The sequence below is a fragment of the Myotis nattereri genome, assembly GCF_964212035.1.
Source record: "Myotis nattereri genome assembly, chromosome: 15".
Taxonomy (NCBI): domain Eukaryota; kingdom Metazoa; phylum Chordata; class Mammalia; order Chiroptera; family Vespertilionidae; genus Myotis; species Myotis nattereri.
In genome coordinates this window covers 31,532,813-31,545,218 of record NC_138090.1, presented here as the reverse complement: position 1 = coordinate 31,545,218, position 12,406 = coordinate 31,532,813, and the positions used below count along the sequence as shown (strand labels likewise).

General features: G+C 55.1%; 1 protein-coding gene across 2 annotated transcripts in view; it reads right to left on the bottom strand.

The window, feature by feature from the left end:
- The window catches only part of CHST8 (carbohydrate sulfotransferase 8), a 110,913-nt gene extending 99,142 nt beyond the window's left edge, over positions 1-11,771 (bottom strand). For both annotated transcript variants that reach the window (XM_081108522.1, XM_081108521.1), the window contains exon 1: positions 10,471-11,771. The gene's annotated coding sequence lies outside the window, so the exon portion shown is untranslated. The remainder of the gene's footprint in view (positions 1-10,470) is intronic.
- Positions 11,772-12,406: the final 635 nt, after the last annotated feature.

Genomic DNA, 12,406 nt, shown 5'->3' with positions numbered 1-12,406 from the left:
TAATAGTAATAAAAATAATACAACAAGTCCCCAGAGATTGTTTACCAGTAACAGGCAAGGGCGATTTAGTTGCTTTTTGCTAAACACGTCATATTGCACATCCTAAGAGAAGCAGAATACTTGTCAAGCATGCATCTTTATGAGCTATCCGCCTATAAACCTTGCACGAAAGGTCGGTGCTTAATGTTGCTTTGGCAGTAAATTGGCGCGATGCACGCACGGGTCTGCTGCATCAAATTAGCATCGACCCATAAAACGCTACTGAATGATTCCTCAAATCTGCCAAGTCCTCAAATCAATTTTGGAGAAAGTGTCAAGGTTTTTTTCTTAACTTTGATAAACCTTTCATATTAGTTATCACAGAAGAGCATAAACCTTTCTAATCTGTCTTTCCACAAAAAAAAAAGGGTGTTGTTTTTCCCAAACTGCTTTTAGCTCTTCCATCTTTGCACACCCGCCTCCACATTGCATAAACAATGTGCATTCTTTGTCGCCCTGTTTTAGAGCAACTGGTATTTGGCTCAACTCTCCACTGCCCATGATCCAACAGTTTGGAGAGAACTTCTAGTGGCACCAGGATAAAGTTCCCACCCCTGGCCCTGAACGTGCATGTAGTCCCAAGCTTGCCTCCTCCCGGCAGCCTTCCATAACTCACCAATGAGCTTTGATTCTTGCTCTACGCCCTCTTGTGTTGGGTCAACGAGACCACAGTCTCCTGGGGGCTCAGTGCACTTCCTTCTCGGAGGACTTCATACCACCGGTGTCCTCACTGCCTCCTTCCCATCTCTAAGGACCAGCCCAGGCCTCCTCCTCTGTGGAGCCCCCAGCAGATGCCCCAGCCAGAATCCTTCGCCCTCATTCCCCAACCTCCGAGATCTCAGTCACCCCTACTTGCTGCATCAGAGTTGGCTGTGAATCTGCCTCTCTCCCCTGGGGGTAATGGCTGGGTCTTGAAACCCAACAAGAACAGAACCTCAATTTGAACCTGAGGGTCTGACCCAGAGCTCTCATCCTCCAGGCTGTGCTGCTTTCCAAATAACCAAGTCAGACTTGGGAGAAAGTGAACAAGCTACAACCAAAGAAAGGAGGCTGCACCACGGTCCCCATTAACCACGAGGGCAGGAGTGGATGCGTGGCCTCAGCATGGCCTGGGGCCTCCACTTGACCCGAGGACATGCCGTCCCTGAAAAGGTTGTGCTGAAAGGCTGAGGAGGCCAGATGGTGCAGGATGGAGTGCTGCTTTCCAAGGGCTTTCAGGCTTCTCCAGCGGGACCCAGTGACAGATAAGCCCACCAGGAATGAGGTCGCCCAGGGGATGCTCCTCAACGGCCAGTGCCTGGAGCTCTGGGGGTGAGCACCAAGCCTGGAGCCTGGAGCCACAGGCCTTGGTCAGAAGCTGGCTCTGGAGAAAGGGGGGTGGGGCGTCATTTAGAGGAACAGAGCCCCAGTCAGGACTCCTCCTAGGACAGTGATGGCGAGCCTTTTGAGCTCGGCGTGTCAGCATTTTGAAAAACCCTAACTTAACTCTGGTGCTGTGTCACATATAGAAATTTTTTGATATCTGCAGCCATAGTAAAACAAAGACTTATATTTTTGATATTTATTTTATATATTTAAATGCCATTTAACAAAGAAAAATCAACCAAAAAAAATGAGTTCACGTGTCACCTCTGACACGCGTGTCATAGGGTCGCCATCACTGCCCTAGGGTGTGAGAGCCCAGCTTCCAGAACCCTCCATAGCAGCCCAGGCTCCCAACAAATCCCCCTCAGGTCAGCGGGCGTGGGAGAGGACAGAGGCCCACAGGCCCACTTTGTCTTCTGGTCCTTCATTCCGTGGGTACTGACGGGATTGCACTCTGTGCCACGACCCAGCAGTGGACACACAGGCCAGGGGGTCTCAGTGCTCATGGGACCTGTGAAGAGAAAGAAAGGCGAGCCCCAGAGACTGATGGATCATGGGGGTCCGTCTGGTGGTTGGGGGCTGGGATAGGTAGGCCCAGTATCTGCTGCTCTGACAAGCTCCCCAGGTGATTCAGGGGCAGATGGTGGGGTTCCCAGTCTCGTCCAGAGAAACACCTGCCTACTCCACCCACTGCCTTCCAGATCCAACCTGCCAGCTGAGGCAACCACCAGCACCTGCAACATCTAAGGCATCTATCTATAATTTGCAGATAGAAGTGATTTTTAAATTGGTTGAATAATGTTTTCAAATTCAACATATCCTTGGCAACAAAATAAACTGTATTAATCATCTGAGAAATGAAATTAAAACCACAGTGTGATACCTCTACATACTCATAGCACGGCTAAAACATAAAGACCAGCAACACAAGGCGTTAGAAAGGATGTGGAGCAACTGGAACTCTCACACATAACAGGGGAGGGGTGCGGATTAGTGTAACCTTTAGAGAAAATTGTTTGACTACCCGGCAAATTATGAACACATGATCCGAGACCCAGCCCCTCTCTGGTAGGGGCACACTTATTCAAGTGTGTGCATCTGTCCAAGGGACACAGGCAAAACGGCCACAGCAGCACTGTTCCTAGTAGCCCAGAACTCGGAACAATCCCAATGTCAATCAAGAGGAGAATGGATAAATAAATTGGGTATATTCACACAATGGAATCTTACACAATAGTAACTATGAACAAGCTACAATGGCTCCCAGCAAGGTGGATGAATCTCACAAATAAAGGTAAGCCAGGCACAAACGTGTACAGATTTATGAATCTACTTATATCAAGTCTAGAAATAAGGAAAACCAAGCAATGTCATTACAAGTAAGGGGAACAATTGCTGTGGGGAGGAAGGAGACACAGGGCTGCTGGTCACGTCTGATTTCTGCTTTGGCGCTGGCACATAGGCCTGCTTTGTTTGCGGATGTTCACTGCATTGTGCACACAATCTGTACATTTGGGGGGGGGGTGCATAATGTGTTTGGAATAAAAAATTTTAAATGTACTGAATGTGGAACACAAAAAAAGGCATTGATAGGAAACTGCTTAAAAAGGGTGGGACTTGAGGGGACACTAGCCAGTTAGCTCACATGCCCCCCAAGCCTTTGTCACATCACCTGGCAAGGCCACTGTCCAACATGCTTCCTTGCATCTGAGATGAAGAGGGACTGAGCCTCAGCTGAGAGACCAAACACAGGAGATTAATAATAATAGTAATAATAAAAATAATACAGCAATAATAATATTAATAGTGGTAGCTGCCTTTGATTTTGGGCGGGCTGGCTGCTAGGCACAATGGCTCTCAGGCAGTTTCTATTGTCATCCCCATTTTCTAGATGAGGAAACTGAGTCCCTAGTCCGCACAGTGACTAAGTGGTGAAGCTGGGTTTGAACCCAGGCAGTCTGACTCCAGGCACTGGCTTCAGTCACAACCTCGAAGTGGCTGCGTGAGGTGGAACTGGTTGCCATGTTTGTTGGTTGACACTGCAATTCGTGGCAGAGGGAATTGAGAAGAGTTAAATAATAGGCATAGATTGTTCTTTCACGGGGATGAAGGTAAATTTGCAGATAAGGCCAACCCTCAGGAGGTGAAATAACAACAATGGAGACAGAGGCCCCAAAGCTAAGCAGGAGACAGCCAGATGGACTCAGGCTGGAGGAGTGCGTAGTTTTCTATGAGCATGGAGGCAGCCCTCCCGCCCAGATGACTTTCCTGGGAAAAAGGCCTGTGCGTGGCTGCTGTAAGGGATGGGGAGGGAGGTGGCCATGACCACTGACAGCAGGCAGCCTCTCTATCTGTTGGTGGCAGCGGGCTCAGCCCCCAACCACGATGGGGGAGGGGCATCCAGGTGAGATCACGATGTGTCCTGCATGCCCCACATGCATACCACCCCCAGCTCCGAGCCAGCAGAGACTGGAGTAGGGCATGGGAAAGCTGAGGGAGCACCATGGAAAGTTCCTTGGAAGCGGGAGTTAAATTGGACCCAGAGGTGTACACGGGAGTGGAGAAAGGAGTATTCCTGGCGAGGGTATCAGAAGAAGTCCAGAATACAGGCCTCAGCCAGCCGCAGGCTGGACGCATCACCCACTGGCTCCACCAGTACACAGAGCGCCTGCTTCGAGCATTGGCTCACACAGTTTAGACAGACAGCTTGCATGATGCATGACTCAACCAGTGTAGACTGCCTGAGTCATGTGCTGAGCTCAACCAGTATACACAGACAGCCCTCAGCCAGAACCGGGCTCAATCAGTGTAGACAGTGCCTGCTCTGTGCACTGGCTCAACCAGTGTAGACATGGCACATTGGGCTCAACACCCTCAGCTCTGGGAGACAGACCTGATGGACCAAGCCACTGTCTGACTGGAAGCCGAGGTCTGGGCTGAGCTCAACCACAGGGAAATTCACTGAAAACAGAGAGAGTTTGAGAGCTCTGAACCTTGTGCAAAGATCCCAGCAGGAGTGGGGCAGGCACTGACTAAATGGACGGTGCTCACACCCTAGACCAGGTGTGGGCAAACTTTCTGACTCTAGGGCCACAAGGGGTTCTTAAACTGGACCGGAGGGCCAGAACAAAAGCATGGATGGAGTGTTTGTGTGAACTAATATAAATTCAAAGTAAACATCATTACATAAAAGGGTACGGTCTTTTTTTCTTTTAGTTTTATTCATTTCAAACGGGCCGGATCCGGCCCACGGGCCGTAGTTTGCCCACGGCTGCCCTAGACTCAACCAGTGTAGACAGTGTGCCTGCATCACACAGTGGCTCCACCCGTGTAGACAAACTGCACAGTTTAGCTCCCTCCGCCTGCCAGCAGCAATCACCGAGAACCTTCTCTATGCTGAGCTCCACGTGGCCAAGACCGCCGGAGAGAGCAGCACTGTGACCTGCTGGGTTTGCTCAGCCTCCTCTGGGATCTGGCAAGAGGCTCTGCGCATGGCAGGACCACTGTCAGTATTTGCTGGGTGCCTGATGCTCCCCTTAAGAGCACAGGAAGCAAACCCCTACCTCTCAGGGATGGAGGAGAGTTTCAGTGCTCACAGGCCTGGGCAGATGGGTCTTGTCCCAGGAGATAAATCAGTCCCCACGAAGAGGCAACTTTGAATGTGGGGAGGACTTGCCTGCCAAGTATGAGTCAACCTGTGCCTGGGCTAGGAGCTGCTGGCAGAGGGGCTCTCCTGTGTCTCTTTCCCACGGATAGGCACCAGGGCATGGCCACAGGTCCATGGTGGTGAGGGCAGTAGCCAGAATAGGAAGGAAGACTAGTCTGATGAGTCCACTCTCAAGGCAGAGAGCCCAAGGGAGGTAGGAATCAGCCCCAGAGAGGCCTGGGGCCCAAGGAGCACATCTGTACCTCCTCGTTTCCTTTTCTTGTTTCTCATCCCTCCTGTCCCTGAGTCTGGCCCAGCCAGGGAGGAGCTGGCTCAGGCCCAGGCAGAGTGAGGACAAGGTGACAGCGACCTGGACTGTTGCCTGCAGCTCAGTGACCACTCAGAGCAGGGCCTGCAGCCAGCAGTGTGGGCACCACGGGAAGTGGGGTGACTCACAGGCCTGCTGTCCCACCCCAGCTATAGAAGAGCTGCATGGACCAGGTGATGCCTGCAGGGATGCTGGGGCCTGAGCTGAGCTGCAGAGCGAAGCACCAACATCAGAGGGAGTTGGGGATCTCTCTGAGCCATGGGCAGAGCCCCTTGAAGGAGTAGGTTCAGGTTGACTCCCACCGGTAGGAGGGAAAGGAGAAAGGGCTGGCAATGAGGGGAGGGCACAGGAGTGGAGCTGCCAGGTCAGATACAAGTGGGTGGCAGGTAAAGGACCTACCAGATCACCAGGAAGCTACGTGGACAACATGCAGGCCAAGAGAAAGGTGGGCATCGTAACAGCTTGTCCTCACCAGAGAACACCGGGCAAAGGGTACTAGGCTGTAACTTACTGAGTGCGCACACAAGCTAGGGTTAAATGGTGACCACATGGGGGAATATAGCAGAAGGCCAAGGGCTAGGAGGAAAGCTGGAAGGCGGGCCAAGTGGGCAGGGGCACAGAGGCAGAGCCACACGAGCAGCTACCTGACATCCCCAGCCGTGAAGAACATACGCCAGCCAGAGTGGACAGGTGCTTGGTCCAGGGGGCCCTGCCTCAGAGCATTCACAGCTCCCACTCGTGATCCAGGAGTCACGGTCCCAACCACCCTCACCCTCTCCCTGGTGGATTCATGTCCATCACTCCTCTTTAGGACCATGGTCACCTTCCTCCAGGATTATTGCAGCTCTTTCCTCTACGGGGGCTGTACACTCAAGTCCAAAGTCTCCCCCCAAAAATCTTCAAGGCCCTAAGGACCGGACAGAACTCCACTCATCTCCAACCACATCTCCCCTCCTTCATTCTGCTGGCCACATGGGCCTTCCCGCAGCTCCTGGATGTGCCTCACGCTCCCTCTCATCCACTTACATTCTGTGCCAGGCAAGCCCTCTCCATCACTTCCTCCCACCCCTCCCTGCTTAGTTTCAGCTCCTCCTTCAGATCTCAGCAGAGTGTCACCTCCTCAGGGAAGTCTTCCTGACCCCTCAGTCTAGGCCAGATTACTCTACCGTAGATCTCATACTCACCCAGCCGAGTCCTTCCTATGTTCATTGTAGCCTAGACTCACACAGGCACTGTGTGTTTGTTTAGTAATAGTGTGGCAGGCAGAGCCTGAATCAGTGAGGGATGAATGTGAGGGAATTTCTGTCCCACAAAACTACAAAACCCACGAGGGCAAGGACCACTCTTAGTTCTGCTCATCTTGTGTCCCCAGAGCCTGGCACAATGACAGACACCTAATCCATGCGCAGTAAATGTTCACTGATGGCAGAATGAAGAAGATGGACAGCGGCCCTGCCACTGGGAGTGTGGGACGCAGGGTCATTTGGCTTCAGGTTTCAATGTTGACGACTCTCATTTAGTTCAAGTAAATGTCATTGCCAGGGGCAGCTCTGACCATGTCTTGGCAGGGACAGGGTGCCTTGTCCTCAGTCACTAGCAGCAAGAAGCAGTGATCGCCCAGCAATGCATGGCATTCCAGATGGGAAGTGGGAATGCTGAGACCCAGGTCACCGGCCTGGGAGGGCAGCTGTGTCTACCAGCCCCAGCACCTTGCCTACATACAGACACTCAGACGCCCTGAAAGACGGCTTTTGAGATGGAATCAGGGTTGCTTGTGGGTGTCAGCCCACCTGAATGCAGCCCTCCTCATGCTGTCAGTGGCGGAGGCTGCATTTACGGCCAGCAGGTGCAGGCAGCTCCAGATCACAAATGACAGGTAGTTATGTACAGGGTTAAAGTCACAACTTTTTCCCACGATCAATTTGTAAGTCTCATCTGCTGCCACAGTGATTTGCTGATGGGTCACACAGCCTCCAGCCAGGAAAGAATGAGATGGCGTCTCCTGTGTCCTTTGCCCCCTGAGCTAATGCAGCTCTGGCCCCTGGCTGTCTGAGCCCAGGGGTTTCCTCTGCTTTGGGGCAGCCTTTTCCCAGGAGGGAAGGAACACAGCTGCTCTGGAGCCAGGCAAGTCCTAGCTATGACTCCAAAGACAATGCCAGGGAGCCTACCGTCACCACACTGTCACCACGCAGGCTGCCTTCCCAGCAAACTTCCTGGGGCTCTAGGACACCATTGCCATATACACATCCAGAGAACCATCCTCACGCTTTTTTAAAAAATGTCTTGCTGTCCCTCCACAGGGCCACACTGCTCTCCCTGGGCCAGTACTTCATAAATCTACTGTTGGTAACCCAGTACCTTCTGACTGGCTAAAAGGCTAGGCACTTGTTCCCCACAGCGTTTACTGACTCTAATTGCCAGGCTGTTCATGAAAAAGATGCCATAAACTTGTGTCCACTTTCCTGCCCACTGGTTCCCTCCCTGTTCCACGTGTCTCCGGCGTGGCTGCTACCTGATGGAGAAAGCAGGAAGTGCAGCCCGTGAGGGAAGACAAATGCCCCAGACTCCAGGCTGGGCAGGAGATGGGGCACCACACCCTCCCCGGCCAGCCCCACAGGACTCCAGAGCTCACCTCCGGTGCCTCCAACCAGACACATCAGCAAACAACGATAAAAGCTCTAAGTGGCCATCTCTTCGATCCACAAAACCACAAAAAGCCTATGAGGCCCCTGCTGGCTCCGAGTTGGAGTAAAGAGCAGAGAAGCAACCTGCATGACGCTTTCAATCAGGAGAATCTGACTTTCCTCCTGTCAACTGAACTGAGAGTAAATTCTGAGATGAGCCCACCAGGCCTACTTTCCCAACAACCATGCAGCAAAAACGTCTTTGCCGAACTTTCCCAGACTTATTAGCTTACATAAACAGAGCTTTGAATAAATGTTTAAAAAATGAAATTCCCTTGATACACTGTAATCAGTAAATGTTCATTACGGAAACACAGCAAATATGCCTGAAATTTCCCAAGTGGGATCCTGGCTACGAGATTAAAAAGGCATCTCCTGACAGCAGGCTGAGTTACAAAGCAACCTCCTCCAGCCACAGTCCAGGAAACCTCCGCCAAACCCAGGAGGTCAGACAGGCCGCTCCTCTCCCAGCCGGAGCCAGAATCAGAAGGTGCTTCTTTTGCCCATGCAGGCAACTTATATATGAGCCCCACACTGGCTGATTGATGTCTCTCTATAAATAATTAATCCTTGACCTTGCTTTAAGAAAGCCCTGACTTTTTAATTTGGGGTCTTTTTAGAAATCAATACCTGGGGAACATAATTCACTCTCGTAGAGTCTGAATCCAGGTAAATAAATCATCTGTATGTCCCAGAATGAACAGGCCAGGCGATGGGATGGGGTCAGACTTTGAGGTTTTCTGTGTTCAAATGCTATAGAATTATTGATCACCCTATGAAGCTCTGTCTCTTCAGATCTGAATTTTATCTCTCATGTGGGTCACTTCACAGAGGCAAATCTGATGAAGGCTCTGCCAGGTGCTTCCATTCCCCGCCCCCACCCCCAAGGCTCCCAGGCCCTCTCCCTGCCATATATCATGGGCTATATGGATTAAAAGAGGGGGGTATCCTTCAAGGACCAGAGTGTCACCCGTTCCTGTGGCCAGTCTGCCTTGCCTTGTTGACAGGGATAGAGGGTGAGCAGGAGAGGCCATGACCGCTGAGAAATTTTAAAGAGAACTCTGCCACTCCTGCTGTTTGTTGTAGGGCAGGACTTAGAAAAAGTTTTCCACCCCAGAGCAAGGGTCAAGGCGAACTCAGGTGTGAAAGTTTACCCAAAGAGAGGGGGCTTGGGTGTGCAGCTTGTAAGCACCCCAAGGATGTGGAAGGGGGTAACCCTCTGCCACTGCCCCTCCCCCGGTTCAGTCCAGAGGAGGTCCCTTTATTCAACCGCTTCCGCTCTGCTGCTGGGGTAAATCCCGGCCAAGCAGACATAGAGGGCTTCGGTGCCCATTCCTCTTATGATAGGCAGTCTCGGCTCAGGGAGGCGGCTCAAGGAAGGGGGTCGGTCCACTGTGAAACCAGAGACTTCCGCGGGACAGGGAGTCTTCTCGGTTAGGTCAGACAGCGGGGCAGCCAGTGTCCACAGCCGAGGGCGCTGTGCGGCTGCTGCATCAGCTCTGGGTCAGGGTCGCAGGGCCTGGAGACCAGCTGTACTGCCTAAGTTGGCACGGGGGCAGTCTGGTGCCCGGGGGGGGGGGGGGGAGCGAGGGGTCACTTCCGAACCAAGCGCCAGCACTGGCACCGCTGAACCCCCCAACGGCGCCTTCGCCTGGCCCGGCCGGCCTCCGCGAGGCCAGAGCTGGTGTGCAGAACTCGAAGCCAGCAGCTGGAGTTGCAGCCACGGCCAGAGCTCGGCTGGGTCCCGCGGCAAAACGGATTTTTCACCGCCCACCAAGCCGCCTGAGACTCCGACTCCCGCACACATGCACGCACACACCTTCACCGATCACTGACGCACACACACTCGCCTCGAGTACAAAACAGGCCGGCGCCCAGGAGAGTCGCGGGGTGGGAACGCGCGCGATGGAGCGGCAGGGCACCTTCCGCCGCTGGGTAGGAAGCAAGGCAGCCTCTAACTCCTCCCTCGCCCCGCTCGCCACAACCCGACCCCGAGTCCCAGTCCCCAGCGCGCGGGAAAGCCCGGGGCGCTCCGGCCGGGCCCTCTCGAAGTCAGACGCTGCCTCCCCGCGCCCAGCACCCAGGGCTGGAACCGGGAGCAGAGGATTCGTAGAGACCCAGGAAGCCCGAGAGGCGCGGCCGCAAGTGAAATCCAAGAAGCAAAAGTCTAATTAAAGTTCCCACTACTGGAGCGGGTTCCCACTACTGGGGTCCCCAAAGTGCTGCCAGACCACAACCCAGCGCGCACCCTATTTCCGCCCAAGGCTTCGGACTCACGCTCGCGGGGGCTCGCGGGGCTGGGGCGCAGTGCAGGTCTGGGCCCTCTCGGGACCCTTCAGGGCGCCCCTCCCAGCCAGGAGCCTGCACAGGGCGGAGAAAGGGGTGGCGCAGGGGCGCAGCGCACTTACCTGTCGCAGCCGGCACTCGCGGGGCCGCGGGCGCTTCCAGCCCCGGCGCGGTTCTCCGCGGCGAATCCGCGGCTCTGGGGCGCCGGGGGAGCGAGGAGGACCTCCGCCCCAGCTCCGCGAGGGCCCTGCGCCTCCTCGCGCTCGCAGCGGAACTGCGTGCGGTGGGTGAAGCGAGCGACGTGGGGCCGGCGACCGGAGCGCCCAGGAGAGGGAGAGGGCGCGGTGGTGTGTTCCTCCTCCGCCCTGGTCCGGGTCTGTCCACCGCCTCCCGCCTCCCGCCGCTGCCTGCTCCTCTCTCCTCCCCACAGCAACGCGGGATGCGGCTCGCGCGCCGGGAAGGCTCCCAGCGAAGTGCTAGCGAAGCCTTCGGCAGGGCTGGAAATAGCGCCGCGCCCGCCTGGCGCCCCACCCCCGGCCTGGGCCCCGCCCCGAAGTGGTGGCAGCAGCGGCGGTGGCCCCGCCGGGAGGGGATCACTCCTGAGATCCGCTGGCCGCTCCCGGGAGCTCACCGGTGCCGCACCCACGCGCGCTCTGCGGCTCCCGCGGCCCCACCGGCTGAGCGCTGCGAAGGAGCCGCCGCTGGGCGCGGCCCGGCGGCCGCGGGGGTGAAGGTAGTCGTGGGCCGCCCGTGTCTTCTGGGTTTCCTGAGAGCTGGACTCCCGGCTGTCACTTGGCTCCAGACCGCGGCCAGCGTGCTGCCGCTGCCTCTGTGGATCGCACGCTCCCGCCGACTCCGGAAAAGAGCAGGGCGCCGCCAGAGCAGGCCGTGACACAGCTGGGCAGGGGTGCGCGCCCAGGACCCACGCTTCGGGGGCGCGGGGCTAGCAAAACGCAGAGGATTGCACTGAGGAAGATTCTGAGAAATCCAGCTTCCGTGCAATTCGGTCAAGGTCTTGGGCGGCCCGCTCGGTGTCCACACGGATGCCCAAATTCCTGGGGCTCTGATTCAACTGCACGTGCTCCCTGACCCAGACTCTACCTTGAGGGCTACCTCCTTGAAGCCCTTGTTTGGTCAGGGGCCTGAGAGCTGGGAGGGTCGTGAGTGAGCTCAACCGGGCTCAAGCGAGTCCTCCCCATACACTACCCCCCACCACAGAGTGCCCGGTCAACAGCCACACAGCACCAGCGCAGGGATGTGAAGGGGGCTTGGGGCTCTGATTCCAGGTTTTGTTCTTCCTGTGAAGAGGTAGCCCCACCGGCAGGGAGCAAGCCAGTCCCAGGAAGGAGGCTGGCAGGCTTCTCCCAGGAACCACATAAAGCTGCGTAAATCAGTCTTGAAGGGCCACCTGGTATTTTTAAAAACCTGCAAAGAAACCTGTAATAAAGTAAGTTAAAGGATGCTCCCCCTCCTCTCATTTTATCTGCTGCTGGTTTAGCCTGGCGACTCCATGCAGCTGACGCAGAGTATAGGATGAAGTTGGCGGCTGGGGTGGACTCACAGAGCTTGAAAGGCCAGAGAAGATGGGGCTGGGTCCTCCCTGACAGAGCAGAGCCCCTCCTGAGGAAGGCTCAGGCACTCCAGCACTAGGGCTCTGGTAGGCACCCAGCCTCTGCCCCAGGCAGCTCCGAGGCCTCCTGCATGCCCAGGTAAGCCCAGAGCACTCAGAGATAGAGCAGGAAAGGTGAGCTAGCAAACGGAAGTATATGCCAGTGATAGCATGGCTTCCTAATTCCTGCAGCAGCGCACTAGGCATTATCAGTACTGTTGTACAGATGAGGAAAGTGAGGCATGAAAATGCAGAGCCAGGATTGGGCTGCTGATTCCAAAGTGACATAGGTTCAGTGCTGGGGTCTCCCTGAGCTCAGAAACTATGCCAGACCCAGGGCACTGGCCCAGCCACACTCCACTGGCTGTGTGTTACTCGTGTGTGTGTGTGGGGGGGGGGCACATGTATATGGCTGAAATCACTACTCCAGCTCAGTCAGGTGCAGATTG